Genomic DNA, 17,272 nt, shown 5'->3' on the forward strand with positions numbered 1-17,272 from the left:
GCCGATGTTTATATATACAAAGATAGAGATTTACAAACACAGAACGGTGTCTGTCATAGAATTTGGGATATTTACACGAATGTTGATGATGTAATAACTGCAGTATATGCTAAAAGGGCATTAATTCTAACTAATCTAAACAAATAAGGAAAGCCAGTTCATCAAAAAGAAATAGATTTACTGCTAAATTTGCTGGAAGATAACAATAACATGAGAAACTAAGTCATCTGTACGGACAAATATAATACAGGTTGATATTGCGACAGCTTGCTTGCATTATATGTGTGATTCAACAATGTTGCTCCGTAGGGCACAGTCGTAATTAGTGGAGATAGAGAAAGTACAAAGAAATGAACGTATTCTAGACAAGTGCTTTAACCGTACAAACAAAACATTACATGATCTGTCCTTGACTACCTGAAACCTGGTTGTTCGCAAGTACCTCTAAGGCAGACGGTCTTCAGATTCACTGTCATCCTGCAAAAGACACACTGCAGCACAGCTACAGACACTAGTGGCCACTGACCTAACGTAGCTGTTGGAATTTCAGTACAGACTATGATCATATTCTCCTGTACATCAGTTAATCTACCAACTCAGCGCCCAAGAAGAATCTCATCCGGGAGTTGTGAACGTTTCGTCCGAGGTGTGGAAGTGCGCGATCGTGCTGGAAGAAAATCTTACGTGTTCCCACACACATGCCATACGCGTGATGGACATATGGAAATGCACAGCTAGATTGCACATTGCTCTTAGCAGACATAGACTAAAGAGCGTCGAAGATCGCCTTCAAATGTTCAGCCATGCTCAAAAAGTTAGCTTCAGGTAGTTTGAAGAAGTAGAAATCTAGATACATAAATGGGTTGCTCTAATCTTCTCAACGAAGAGACTGTGCTAAAGAAATCAGAATATCTACATATGTACTCTACAGAATAATGAAGAAGAAAATCGGGCATGTCTTTTTTTTTTTTTTTTTTTTTTTTTTAATGATAGATACTGACATTTGGGGAAAGAATAAATCTGAATTTTGTTTGTAGACACGACTTCCACCATTGTCCTATAGAAATCCTCTCCGGTGTTCTGCCACTACGCAATATTAAGAGTGCGATCTTCGTAAACGATTTAGGAGCAGTCAATAAGGTTGTTTCATGATGTTATCGTTTACCGTCTAGTGAAGTGAACTGATGATCAAAGTTATTTTTAATATATAATATTAATATTGTATCTGATGATTAAGGAGGAAATTCTGTTGAGTTTCTGTTAATATATTAATAATTTTGTCGGGTTGCAAATAAAATTATAGATTACAAGTGAGTACACTTTAAACTGAACGGATCTTGTAGCAAAAGTGTTTTAAAGGCGAACCAAAGACATCAAAACTGTTATAATGTGCAGTTAATTCATTAGAGAAATTAAGTTCATTATCTTTCTACTTCACTTCCACAGTACTGTTGCACCGTATCAGACCCTTAGCAGATAGGACTGACAGAAGATACAGAAGGATGAAAAGTATCTCGTTTTGTGTTATCATGGAGAAGAAGAGAGAGTGCCACACATTGGGATGGCAGTCGTTAAATCAAGAGCGTCTTTGATTCCGTGGAAATGTTTCCATGATATTTCAATTAGCCACTTTCTCCTCCGTGTGCCCTAGTACTTTGTTGTCTCTCTCTCTCACTCAAAGTGAATAACAGTTGCGATAAAAAGAGATAAATTTGAACTCTCACAAAAAAAATTTCGTTTAACCCACGCACTAATGCAGAGTGTAACAGTAGAGGTATACTCTTACTGTCAAAGTGCGTTCTTCAGCAGTTAATGATAGCGTATCATTTAGAACATTTCTTATGAAGCTTGGCAGTTAAGTTATGCACTGTCCCCTAGCTGGTGTAAATCTTTCAGTCTCAAGTCGACAAGTGTTTCCCAAACAATAATGCTACTTATTGACTGTTGATCGTTTGTGCTCTTCATAGTTCAACGAATATAGCACGTGCAGGTTTTATATTTTATTTTATTTTTTATTTTTCTTTTACGCAACTTAAATATCTAAGAAACGTTAGCGAAAGTAAATTAGAATTTTGCCACTGTTGTATCTTCATTCTATCAAGTGAATTTCACACAAAATATGGACAATATCTGCTCTACCTGTCATGAATGCGGTAGGTGAACACTGCAGAAAGTGCTTATGTTCTTACAGTGTAAATGAATGACTCATGTTATGGTTTATGCAGTGAAGACGAGATCATCAAACATAAAAGTAATTCTGATTTGGGTGAGCTGAGGGAAAAAGTCGACGAAATAGGAAATCTATAGAAATGGCTATCGGATAGACTGACGGAGTTTAGGCCCGTTGTCCTCTAAAATTTTAGTCCATTGTCTTACCACTAGTCAAAGGTCACACACTATTTTCGGAAGTTTCTTCATTTCCATTATCCGAATTAGTAAAAAGTCGTAATGTGTAATATTTCCTGTGGTACTACAATACAATATGTGATCAAAGGTTTCCGGACAACTGGCTGAAATTGACTTACAAGTTTGGGGCGCCCTACAACGGTAATGGTGAAATTTCATATAGTGTTGGCCCACCCTTAGCCTTGATAACAGCTTTCACTCTCGCAGGCATACTTTCAGTCACGTGCTGGAAGGTTTCTTCGGGAGTGCTGCACTGAGGAGAGGTATCGATGTCGGTCGGTGAGGTCTGGCATGAAGTCGGCGTTCCAAATCATCCCAAAGGCTTTCTGTAGGATTCAGGTCAGGACTCTGTGCAGGCCAGTGCGTTATAGGGATATTACTGCGTGTAACCACTTCGCCACAGGCCGTGCGCTATGAACAGGTACTCGATCGTACTCAAAGTTGCTATCGCCATCCCCGAATTGCTCTTCGACATTGGGAAGCAAGAAAGTGCTTAAAACATCAATGTAGGCCTGTGCTGTGATAGTGCGACGCAAAACAACTTGGGGAGAAAGCCCTCTCCATGCAAAACACGACCACACCGCAACACCACCGCTTCGGAATTTTGCTGTTGGCACTATACACGCTGGCAGGTAACCTTCACCGAACTTTCGCCACACCCACAACCTGCCATCGGGAAACCAAATTGTGTACCGTGATTCGTCACTGCACACAACTTTTTGGCACTGTTCAACCGTCCAATGTTTTCGCTCCTCATACCAAGCGAAGATTGGCTTGGCATTGACCGGCGTGATGTGTGACTTATGAGCAGCCGTTTAACCATGAAATCCAAGTTTTCTCTCCTCCCGCCTAACTGACGCAGTACTTGCAGTAGATCCTGATGCAGTTTGGAATTATTGTGTGTAGGTCTGGATATATGTCTGCCTATTATACATTACGAACCTCTTCAACTGTCGGCGGTCTCCTTCAGTCAACAGACGAAGTCGGCCAGTACGCTTTTGTGCTGTATGCGTCCCTTCACGTTTCCACTTCATTGTCACATCGAAAACAGAGGACCTAATGTTGTTTAGGACTGTAGAAATCTCGCATACAGACGTATGGCACAAGTTACTCCCAATCACCTGACCACGTTCGAAGGTCGTCGAGATCCGCGGAGCACCCCATTCTGCTCTTTCGAGATGTCCAATTACTACTGACGTCGCTGATACGGAGTACCTGGCAGTAGGTAGCAGAACAATGCACTTAACATGAAAAACCTATATTTTTGGTACTTCTGAATACATAGTGTAGCTTCAGTATATTAGAGGATAAAGTAACTTGCTTCCTAGAAATATATTGGCCGACGACAGAAGGTAAATTAACCTGCTCCTATGACTTATACCTCCTACAATACTGTTGACTTCGCGAAGAAGAAAGTAAAAATGCGTCCAAGCTTACAAAGACCCCAGAAGTATATCTCTAATGAAGTGCTACACCTTTCACAACATTGGAACCCTTCACGTGCTCTATCTTTATTCAATTTCTGAAAGGGCAGTATACCGACCGAAGTAGCCACCTGCAGTGGGTCTTTGAAAGGATGTTTCGCTCGATTCCACTCCGCAAACTGTGAAAGCTTCTTCGGCGAAATAAAGTGGAGGGCCACTTTGTACTGTTAGCCCTATTTCAGGGAGTACGGCGTCGGAGTAGCTTGTCCATGATGGCAGCGGATATACTGGCATCCCTGCTGGGCTCGCCTTGCGATGTAGCGGCGGCGAACAAAGTGGATGGAAGTTACCCCCATCCCAATCCCCATCCCCACCCCCTCCCGCCGTATTTATTGGCGGCTCTGCATCCGGCCCGGCGATGATACGGCGGCTCGCTCGTTTCCATTACCCGCTCCACGTGAGAAAGAGGGTCTCCTGCCTCAGACGGATGGTAGCGCTGTGTTTTATGGCTCCACGCCCCTTTGCTACGATCCGCGGCTTCCTTGCGCAGTACGTGACGACGCATAGACGTAGTACTCAGATTCATACACTAAAACGCATTTGTTGCATTCCTTTTCGTTAATCTTCAAGGAAGTGAACAGTTCTTACAGTTATACATGATGATCTTTACACCATTACAACTTCATATATTCCCGTCGGATGATCATTGCATACAGAGAAGTAAGTGAATATTCGTAACGTCCATCTACTCTACGTAGTTATGTACACCCAGGTGATAAAAGTCATGTGATAACTCATGATATCGTGTCGGACCTCGTTTTTCCCAACGGTGCGCAGCAACTCGACGAGGCTTGGACTCAACAAACCCTTTGAATTCCCTAGCAGAAACACTGAGCCCTGCTATCGCTACAGCAGTCCATAACTGCGAAAATGTTTCGGGGGCAGGATTTTGTGCAGGAACAGACCTCCTATGATTATGTCCCATAAATATGGGATGGGACTCATTTCGGGCGATATAGATAGCCATATCATTGGCACGAAGTGCCCAGAATGTTCTTCAAATCAAACGCCAACAGTTGTGGAACAGAGGTACAGCGCATTGTCATCTATACAAATCCCATAGTTGTTTGGGAACATGAATGCCATGGGTGCCTGCAAATGTTCTCCAAGAGTTTCAGTTGGATCGCAGCACCCAGACAGTTTGTGAGCACAGTCCACACCGTTATGCAGCCAACACTAAATTGCAGAGTGTCTTATTGACGACTTGGGTGCTTGGCTTCGTGGAGTTTGCGAGACACTCGAACCCTACCATCAGCTCTTACCAACTGAAATCTGGACTCATCTGACTAGGCCACTGTCCATCGGAACCGATATGGTCAAGAGCACAGATGAGGCGCTGCAGGCAACGTCGTGCTGTTAGCAAAGACAGTCAAGTCGTTCTTCTGCTACCATAGCGCACTAAGACCACATTTTGCCACACTGGCCTAAAGGGTACAAAAATCGTAGGTCACACATTGAATGGTTCAAATGGCTCTGAGCACTATGCGACTTAACTTCTGAGGTCATCAGTCCCCTAGAAGTTAGACCTACTTAAACATAACTAACCTAAGGACATCACACACATCCATGCCCGAGGCAGGATTCGAACCTGCGACCGTAGCGGTTCCGCGGTTCCAGACAGTAGCGCCTAGAACCGCTCGGCCTCTCCGGCCGGCCTCACACATTGATGCTGTGTTTATTTCACGCATTGTTTCTTGTCAGCTAGCTCTGACAACTCGAAGAAAATGCCATTGCTCTCGGTCAAGTGAAGGTTATCGGCCACTGTGTTACCTACAGTGAAAGGTAATACCTGAAATTTGATGTTTTGGACACACTATTGTCAGTGTGGATCTCGGTATAATGAATTCCCTAACGATTTTGGAAGTGGAAAGTCCCATGTATGTTAAGTGTTAGAAGTCTGTTAACTCCCGTCGTGTGGTCTTTATCGCGTTGGAAACCTTTTCACATGACTCACATGAATACAAATGACAGCTCCACCAATACACTGCCTTTTTATACTTCCATGTGTGTGTGTGTGTGTGTCTATCTCATGAGTTTTGTCACCTCAGTGTAATTGCTTACATCCAGTTATAACAGTCTTCATACACTCACAAAAAATGCCATATAATTTCCTTAAGTGCAGTCTGAGATGATTATTTACCACTACATTTTGGTTCTACATTTACTATCATACATACTGATTACCAGCATTCACTAGTAAGAAAAGAACGAGATGTGACACTGAAATCCTGATGAGTACCTCCAGTATACTATACAGGAAGCCTTATATTCTTCTGCATGCAATGGGCCCTTTCTGTGTTGTTGATGGATGTTGTATAGGCTCTATTATGTATGTATGATGATTTCAGACGACTTCAGTGAATGTGAATGTAGTATGATGTAAATATTGAGGTTTATTGCAAGAGGAGGCACAGGGTGAAATCCAATGGCAGCAAGTAGTCTTGATATAGAATAGCACCACAAGAGCTTGGCACGCTGAGGCGCTGCGGCACTGTCATCCGTATACCTGCGCTGGTGTGGCTGACCCTCGAGCTGCCGCCTGTGGCGGAGCGCCCCTCGCTGCCCCACCCGCCCTGTGCTGAATATTTCTGCAGTGACTGCGACTCCTCGCGAAATATTGTGGCCTCTCACGGCTGATGCAGAATACTCGTAAGTGCTCTCACTACGTAGTTCCTCTGCAGGTGAATTACTACTGAATCAAACTGTCTGGTAAAACTATTTTCCGTCACCAAGAATGATATCTTGCTTGTAGTTTTCTTGTACTATTTTTGTAGATGATGCCGAAAGCGGAGTGATTCGTTAGCTTTACATCAATAGTTTATTGTTCTTTCTTAGATACCCGTTTATAATGTCTGCATTTATCTATGCGTTCCTCACTGTACTAACTCAAGAACGAATAAAATAAGCCGTAGATTATGGGTTACTGTACGTTATTTTTGTTGTTCAGAACATCGTATTACGTCGTTATAGGAGAAAGCGACATATAGATCATCTTTTATATCGCATTACAACATCGTAATTTACTGTGAGCAACGGTAAGAACAATTTTAATTCACGTCGTTAAATTCATATTCTGGTGTGATAAGAAATTTCACATGATCTACTGTTTGTATCGCTGAATTGCCCGAATATTTGTTGCGCTTTGTAATTACCCAATTATGCGTAATTTTGTTTATTTGACGAAATTTGTACAATACTTGTGATTGTTGCATATGAGTATTCAGCAGATTTTCCAACATTTGAAAGCTGTGAAATTTCTGTCTTTTTGTTAGCACATTAAAATCACTTATAGAGAAAATTCAACATTATGAACTGTAAATTTAGGCGTTACTTTTACACTTTGTGAATATGTTTCCCATCCTTCTTTTTGATCCGGGCTTTGGACCGGTACTGGTGAAGTTAAAAATATTTTTATTTTGTTTTTCCCTTTTTACAATTTTTTTTCGTTTTCGAAGTATTTTCTAATAGCATTATTGTATTCGTTCTATGCTGCAAATAGTAATTCTGTTCTGTGTGGCCTTTTCAAAACAGGGTAAGGCGCACAGTGGTACGTTGCATGTTTTAGATTTGTACCTACTTTCTTGACGCACTTTTTGTTTCCAGCAAACAATGCATCTACGTGTTAGCGCACTTTTCTTGAATTGTCTGGAAAATCCCTGCCCACAAATCTTAGAGGATTATCATCAGAACACCTTCCTCTGCCAGCTTTTCTGCCCTCTAACGCTGACGTTTCTATATGTTCCCTTACCAGTGACAGATGAAACTCTGCTATCGTCATTTTACGAACTTTTAGTGATCTGTGTAGGACATGAGCATTTAAAACACACAGATCTAGAACGTGAAAAAAGGAACCTTATATACTACTTCATTTTTTCCGTATAAATCCGACAGAGCTATGCAGCATATCAGAACGGTCAACTGCTGCCATATTCAAGTTATAATCTACAATGCTTTGTGGTTTCTTAGTTTTTTCTCCAGTATTCCTGTCAATCTTTCCTGTGTCAACCATTTCTGTGGTGTTACATGTGGTCAACATCCACATTTCCCTATTGTCACACCACTTTATAGCAAGCATTGTATCAGTACACATAAATTGAATATCTTCACGATCCAGTTTCTTCTGAAGATTCGGCATGTTGTATCTGTTCTTACGGATAGTACCACATGCGTTCGTCCCATGACTGTGAAGCTAGGCAAACTGGTATGGGCTTGAGTACCAGTTATCAACTTAAAGTGTATGTCCATGTTCTAAATAGGGCTTCATAAGTGTAGCCACTATGTCACCACTTTTCCCCAAATTGTAAAAACTCAGTTACTGTTGATGCCCCTGTATAAACAATGAAATCCAAGACACAGCCAGTCTTACAATCACATAACACAAATGTTTTTATACTGAATCTACTCCATTTCGATGGAATGTATTGTCTGAAAGATAAGCGTCCTTTGAATAATAACAAACTTTCATCGATGCAAAGTTTCTGATGTGGATTAAATGTGTAAGGTGTCAGGCAAATCCAACAGCTTCCGTGAAAACCCTGACATGATAAGCAAATCCAGTAGTATGTCACACAGCTCTGAATAAATCGTGACATTAAATTAACCAAAGTAATACGAGTAACGAGTGAGCAAATGGAATACCACAGACTAACACATGAATGCCTAAATGCATGTCATACCTTCGCACCGTGGGACAATGCAGTTCTGAGGGGAGAAGCGAGAACAGAAGCCGAGAGCAGAACCGTGTTAAGCTGGAAGGCCCTACGATAAGGGTCGGACTGACACCCAAGTCGCCAGCTAACCGTTAGGACGACACCATCTGCAAGTTTTTAGCGTGACACTTTTTCGCGTCTCTGTCACATTAGGACCACCTCCCAGCCCATGTTAAAAGTTAGAACCCTCCAGAAGAACAGTATAGATCTTACGATAACGCTAAAAGGATCACACCAGCTGCAAGTTTTAGCGTGAGACTTATTCGCGTCTCTGTTACGTTGCAAACTTTAAAAACATTGCCCCACCACGAAAAGTATAACGTTTCTCATAGGATGAACAGAATTTTTGTAGGTGGAGCTTAAGGTTAACATTGAGACCCTGATTGGTCAGATGAAAACACATCCAGATAGTTTTTTTTAAAACCAACTTCGGTAAATTGTAGTAAGGAGAAGTTAGGAGAGAGTTCCTTCCGAGACAGCGAGGTGAGCGGAGCTGTGCTGCCCGCCGCCCCTGACGAACACGGACAAGGTAATGAACGCACGCGATGATGCATAACAGAGCATAAAGCTTCACTCAGAACTGCTGAAATCTCATCTGTTACATCCCCTTTACGTAATACTAGTGTCGATCGTCAATTAAAGCTCATGGTGTCCACGTTTGCCACTTGAAGTAAAAATCTGAAACTCGATGATTTTTCTGTTATATAGTTATTGAGAAGCCACATCAGCCACTGTAATTTACGACAAGTTAGATAAGTAATTAAAAGGATAATTGAGGGTCACTGTAGAACATTTTGATAGTTTTCTCTTTTGTGAAATTTAATTTAAACCTAGATTATAGATGTGATATGGCATAGGTCATCCTTCGATCCATTGTAGAACTTGGAAACCCGTTCAGGGAATATTCGTTCACATTTTTGTTGAACGCAGTCGGTTTTTACCATCCTGTATTAAAACATTTCCTTTTATCAATAGTGCAATTTCTAAACAATGTTTTGTGAGTAGAATAAATTTTCCAATGATAAACTTAACTGCATTTTCGACGTTATTTTACCAGCTAACTAATAATAGGAAAGCCTTGAACCCCTTCCACTAAATTTAGTTAGTATTAAGGTTCTTTTACAGGGAGTGCAGTGGAGCTGACGCTGAAATCATTAAGTATTTTGTTATATCATCGCTAGTCTCACTGAACTCTTCTGAATTCTACATGTGATGTGCGGTCTGGCGTCTCCTTACCAGGAACAGGTCCCAGGTTCAAACTAGCCAATTCCCTAAAAAACACGCTAAGAGCGTCGTTGCGCGAAAGCGGTAGGGAGACAAGATACAGAACAAACAGACACCACGCAAAATGTTTAGAAATGCACAACGGATTGCTGTAGGAACTTTATTGACAATGTTCCTAATTTCCAATAATCTGTCTCCTCCAGTATTGGCAGAGTTGTCACTGAAATGTAACATTCTCGTAAGTAACAAAAAGCGGTCTCTTGACATGAGATCACTAAAAATTGGCGTATTTAGAAGAACATCTCTGGTCTAGTATTCGCTAATTTTGAGTTTTTTCATGCGAGGCATCAGAAGACGAACAGCTGTGAAACAGTACATTTCTCCATATCCGGTATCTTTCCACTTTCAGATTCGAGAATGCACTGATTCGGGAGTATTCTCCTTGGTGAATAAATAACACCGATTCGTTTCGTCAGCTATACATTTCATCAGTTCTTGTGTAAAGAATAACATGAAAACTGACAGAATACTTGACTCATTCCCTATTTGACACACATGTCCCAACTGCGTATCATCAATTGCATGATTAACTGGCTGAAAGTCATTTTCTTTCCAGTCAAATATATCACTAAGACGTGCTCTCTTCATAGGCGTTTGCGTTTCACTATCACTTTCTCATTCTTCAGATTCAGAACAACTAACATATCTTGTTGAAACATGAGATTGCTTTGACACCCCTGCTGATATGGACACTTTATGAATAGAGCTTTCGGACTCTGTGGAAGAGCTATCACTTTCGTCAAAATCAAGTAGTTCACGCTCACTGTCACTCGTCGTAAGAATGTCCATGAATTCTTCCTCAGTGCAACCATGACGCCTCGCCACTTTCCTTGTAAAATACAGGACGCGAAGAACACTGATGCAAATTCCGATGAACAGTGAACTGTAGTGCGAAGCCTAGGCTCACAACAGACAAGATAGCTGCCAGAACTGCGAAAGGCTACTGAGATATGGGACGGAAAGTCCGCTGACCGAGTTATCTCGTCATCAGCACTCTGGTAGCGGAGCGCCTATACTCGTCATCAGCGCTCAGAGGCCGGCAAGCAGGTGTGACTTGACTCATCAACAGCGCTCAGGGAAAACCGGCGGCCACGACTATACTCGTCATTAGCACCCAGGGAGCGGCACACAGCATGACAAGTAAACTCATCAACAGCAGTCAAAGGGTTACAATTCCCATGCAACAGCTGTCTAACCATCACCTGTGTTGCATGCCTTTTTTCATGAGATACTGTAGAGAGATTTGTATTTTATTCCTGACCTTTGGCTTACATTCCCTTGGTTAAAAACCAGCCAGCTGCTGGCTTCTCATTCATGGCCAAATACTAGTGGTGAAAATTGTTTCCACTGACAGGGCTCTACCTACCATCTTCAGAGAAGAGTACAACAACAAAGGGCATACATTAGTGATGTCACCAGTAGTAGGGAAAAGAGAGCATTGCCTCACTGTTCATTGTTGCCAAATTTATTGAAGATGGTGGATCCAAGATGGTGGCGATAAAAGTGGCAACATCATAATGTAGTCATGGCAGGAAGTTCAAATTTTGGCGAGAAAATAGATCAAATGGGCTACGTCCTTTAACCTAACCCCTCCCCTCCTCCATCTCTTCCCCTGCCCTCCCTAAGAAAATGGTGTGAAAATTTTGGTGGGAAGAAAATGGCATGAAAAAAGGTCACTTGGGCTATCTCCACTAACCTAAGTCATCCAACCACCACCTCTTTCTTGGAGTTGGCTGGATAGGATGGACATAAATATTTCTTTTGCATGCATTGTTTATTTAAATAATTTGAGTTGTCACAGGTAGTAGCTCCATCCAGCGTCTTCACCATGGGGTGAAGTCCAGAGTTCAACTGACTGAGTACACAGTACCACCACCAGAGAGCACTGTTGTACCTCCCATGACATAATCCAAGATGACAGTCTGGGGAAATAATGGTGGGAAGAGTCTGTGGCCAGCTGCTGGAGAGGAAGTGGTATACTTAATTTAAATTTCAGTGGAAAGTTTTAACATTTTATTTAGGGATGGGTTTCATGTAGTTTATTTATTACACTGACAAAAAACACTTGATCTGAAGTTCTTGTGGTCGCAACAAGTAGCCTACAACCTGCAAAGTACTCGTAAATTACCGAAATAATGCTGTACACTGATGTACAGGCATGCAGCAACCCATAAATTGTCAAAATAATGCATGTAAAACGCTCTGCAAACATGCTCAGTAATTGTAAACTGTCAAAATAATACATTGCACAGCCTACAGGCATGTTCTCAAAATAATGCAGTACAGTGATGTAGAGACACAATCACTACATGTAAAATTGGCAAAATAATTCATGTATAATGCTTTGCAAAAACTATCGCAGTGCTTCAACAGCCGAAATAGAACAGTGCACAAACACTCATTGTATGGAAAAACAATTTCGAATTATCGTTAAGAAATTCTACCGTGATGTTTCAGTCATCTGTTCCCTACAGACGTACAAGGTAGAATGATAACCAGATGTGTCAGGCGCACACACCAGTCTAGCCTGTCCCACATGTGAGATGCGTCTGGCTGCAGGCATGTTCACCTGCTGGCCATGGCTGGTGCGCTGATGCACTGCCATAGTAACTGCAGGTCCTGTCCCGGCCTAATTACCTAGCGAGATCCTTGCCTAGCGACTCACCCAAGAAGAAGCAACTGAAAGGTTGTCAGTGCTATACTGACATCTCATGTCCATATAAACAACAGCTAAGTCTCCCTCTGGTCACATTATAGAAATCTTTTGCAATGCTTTCAGAAACTGTCTAAGATAACATCACAGAGTAACACAGGATGCATTCTTCCTAGTGATTGTAATAAGAAAGCCCATCAATTATATATCAACCCTTCCTGGAAATCATTAAGTACCACAGAAACAGTTAATAGTTGCTTTTGTAGTGGGAGCTTTCATGATGTCTCAGCATGTCAACATGCAGATTCTTGTCCTAACAGGACCTATTTACGAAAAATTCCTAGAATGATACCGAATGCATTCTTCCTGATGGTCCTAATGTCCTTCTTTCAACTTACATCCGATAAAAATTTGCTCCTGTTCTCATCACCAAATGCCTTCATCATGTCTGTGCATGCTTAGGAAAACACCATTAATCATAACTGCATTCTTATTGTTTGGAAAGAGAGCACTGTCTATGCAAAAAATGGTTCAAATTGCTCTGAGCACTATGGGATTTAACATCTGTGGTCATCAGACCCCTAGAACTTAGAACTACTTAAACCTAACTAACCTAAGGACATCACACACATCAATGCCCGAGACTGGAGTCGAACCTGCGACCACAGCGGTCACGCGGTTCCAAATTGAAGCGCTTAGAACCGCACGGCCACACCGGCCGGCGTCTATGCAAAGATAGGAAAATCAGGACAATTACGTAAACAGAATTCGAAGCACTGTCCTACAGAAGAGAATAATGGCTGGAATTTTCCGTGTCCTAAAGCTGCTGGTCTGGAGAAGTCGTAATTGCACAATGGCAGATGAGGGACCGCATCCCACCAGAGATGGATGGTCTGCTCCAACTTGTCTTTGAACACTTGAACAAAGAAGACATCACATTACTCTCAGAACTTTCCATAATACCATTTTGTACGAACCAGTCTGTAGAGGCTTCTATGCCCCAACACGAAGGATGTATTGTGAGTGAATGGAGCATTCTGAATGGTTCTTACTGAATTTACCTGTCAAACTGCTGCTGTTGGTGACGTAGGAGCACTGTCCATCACATTTTCTGTGGACGAGACTTTCAGTGCTAAAAATATTTTCTACAGATTGCCATTTGCACTGACGGTTAAACCCTATAAAAGTGGTCTACAGATCGTCAAATACGGAAAAACACTTCCTCAATTACACTGCTCTGCTACTGATGAGCAATGCCTAAATTTTTTCGGCATGAAACCCGCCAAACTACTGCTGCTGGTGTGGGAGCAATGTCCAACATTTTCTGCACACAAGGATTTCAATGGCAAAACTATTTTGCAAAGGTTGGCATACTGCACTGACAGTCAAATCTTACAAAAGATGTCTACAGATCATGAAATATGGAAAGAAACTTCCTCGATTACACTGGTCTGTTACTATCGAGGAAACCTGGAACATGCCAATGTGAAGCCGATCTCAAACCCGGCTATATCACCACATACCATATTGTTATTGTGAACACACAATTCGTAACCTGCGCCATACAAAATCACTATTTCTGCATGCTGCATATAGCTTTCAATCATCAGACACATGCACATATACCACAAAGACAGACAGCATAAGCAAAAGCACCATTTATACTCCTTGGAGAACTAGACATTTCTTGTGAAACTGGGTGGTCGTCCACTGCAGCCAACGGTCACAAGTCAGCTGTCTCCAGACACACACTAGTCTAACTCATGACCAGAACACCCTCAGCGGACTGAGGCCACTCTCTGAACTGTTGTACAAAGGCTGGGTCAGTTCTCTTCAGCACAAAAGTGTTAGTGTTTCTGACTACTACAAGCTTACTTCCCTGTTTTCTACACCCATCTCCAAACTTTGGGATTAAAAGAACATATATGTCTTCACATGGTTTACCGGAATATTATACCATTTTATACCATTTTGCGATACTTCTCGATATCAAGCACATAGCAATATCGCTTGCATAACATTATCGCTTGCACCATATAATTCCCAAGGTGTAGACTAAAAATTGTTTGTCTAGAAACCCAAAATTTTAGCTATGTGCAACGAGGTAGAACGTACTGTAAACCACAAAGGATGATAAACTTATCTCGTCGGGGAAGACATTTACGTGAATACTCGAAAAACCTGATAATCCTAGTCATGGATACCGATTTTGGTGGTATAACAGATTTAAAACTATATTTATAATTTGCAAAGTCAATACTTGCAGCTTCCTCATGATGCTGCTATTTATTTTTCCAGTATTTGTAACGCATTCTGTCTTGATGCCACATCAGAATTTCTGTGAGGTTATAGCCGATGGTTAATTGAGAATGATCACATACAGTAGATGGTGTGCTGATTGAGGTCACAAGAAATGTACACATGCTCTTCTGATCTCTAGCGTTACGCTTTCCAGAACAAATGCTGTCTGTGATTTGGAATCAAGTTTTTCCATTCATCCACATACCTGAGTTTGATCCTACGGAAAAGTCATTTAATGATTACGACAACGAGTCAATCATATTCGTGGCACTCTCATACCTCGAAACGAGTCACCTGTTTCGAACTTATATGCTACAGTAAAACTGGGCTTTTGAGAGTCACTGTGCATCTTGCAACTGCTCCTCAGACTCTGCCCTACCGTCTCTGAAGCTTTGCGCATGTGATCGTTCGAATTTAAGCCGGAACTGAACAGAAGTTTGGAGAGAGCTCTATCTACCACACTCTGCAGCCATTTTAGAAACAGGCTAAGCTGTGTTAGTGCAACAAGACCGTGTTTTGACGATTCGGTGGAAATGGGAACATGTTGTCATAGCCAACTGAATACGATGTGAAAGGTCAGTGCCAAATGAAGCTCGTTCCTGCAACATGAGGTAGTATAGAAGACAGTACGATCTGTTATGGTGGTGCTTCTTATCGAGAAACTTTGGAAGTCTCAACATCAAATGGTTCAAATGGCTCGAAGCACTAGGGGACTAACATCTGAGCTCATCAGTCCCCTAGACTTAGAACTGCTTAAACCTAACTAACCTAAGGACATCACACACATCAATGCCCGAGACTGGAGTCGAACCTGCGACCACAGCGGTCACGCGGTTCCAAATTGAAGCGCTTAGAACCGCACGGCCACACCGGCCGGCGTCTATGCAAAGATAGGAAAATCAGGACAATTACGTAAACAGAATTCGAAGCACTGTCCTACAGAAGAGAATAATGGCTGGAATTTTCCGTGTCCTAAAGCTGCTGGTCTGGAGAAGTCGTAATTGCACAATGGCAGATGAGGGACCGCATCCCACCAGAGATGGATGGTCTGCTCCAACTTGTCTTTGAACACTTGAACAAAGAAGACATCACATTACTCTCAGAACTTTCCATAATACCATTTTGTACGAACCAGTCTGTAGAGGCTTCTATGCCCCAACACGAAGGATGTATTGTGAGTGAATGGAGCATTCTGAATGGTTCTTACTGAATTTACCTGTCAAACTGCTGCTGTTGGTGACGTAGGAGCACTGTCCATCACATTTTCTGTGGACGAGACTTTCAGTGCTAAAAATATTTTCTACAGATTGCCATTTGCACTGACGGTTAAACCCTATAAAAGTGGTCTACAGATCGTCAAATACGGAAAAACACTTCCTCAATTACACTGCTCTGCTACTGATGAGCAATGCCTAAATTTTTTCGGCATGAAACCCGCCAAACTACTGCTGCTGGTGTGGGAGCAATGTCCAACATTTTCTGCACACAAGGATTTCAATGGCAAAACTATTTTGCAAAGGTTGGCATACTGCACTGACAGTCAAATCTTACAAAAGATGTCTACAGATCATGAAATATGGAAAGAAACTTCCTCGATTACACTGGTCTGTTACTATCGAGGAAACCTGGAACATGCCAATGTGAAGCCGATCTCAAACCCGGCTATATCACCACATACCATATTGTTATTGTGAACACACAATTCGTAACCTGCGCCATACAAAATCACTATTTCTGCATGCTGCATATAGCTTTCAATCATCAGACACATGCACATATACCACAAAGACAGACAGCATAAGCAAAAGCACCATTTATACTCCTTGGAGAACTAGACATTTCTTGTGAAACTGGGTGGTCGTCCACTGCAGCCAACGGTCACAAGTCAGCTGTCTCCAGACACACACTAGTCTAACTCATGACCAGAACACCCTCAGCGGACTGAGGCCACTCTCTGAACTGTTGTACAAAGGCTGGGTCAGTTCTCTTCAGCACAAAAGTGTTAGTGTTTCTGACTACTACAAGCTTACTTCCCTGTTTTCTACACCCATCTCCAAACTTTGGGATTAAAAGAACATATATGTCTTCACATGGTTTACCGGAATATTATACCATTTTATACCATTTTGCGATACTTCTCGATATCAAGCACATAGCAATATCGCTTGCATAACATTATCGCTTGCACCATATAATTCCCAAGGTGTAGACTAAAAATTGTTTGTCTAGAAACCCAAAATTTTAGCTATGTGCAACGAGGTAGAACGTACTGTAAACCACAAAGGATGATAAACTTATCTCGTCGGGGAAGACATTTACGTGAATACTCGAAAAACCTGATAATCCTAGTCATGGATACCGATTTTGGTGGTATAACAGATTTAAAACTATATTTATAATTTGCAAAGTCAATACTTGCAGCTTCCTCATGATGC

The sequence above is a fragment of the Schistocerca piceifrons genome, chromosome 1 (assembly GCF_021461385.2).
Source record: "Schistocerca piceifrons isolate TAMUIC-IGC-003096 chromosome 1, iqSchPice1.1, whole genome shotgun sequence".
Taxonomy (NCBI): domain Eukaryota; kingdom Metazoa; phylum Arthropoda; class Insecta; order Orthoptera; family Acrididae; genus Schistocerca; species Schistocerca piceifrons.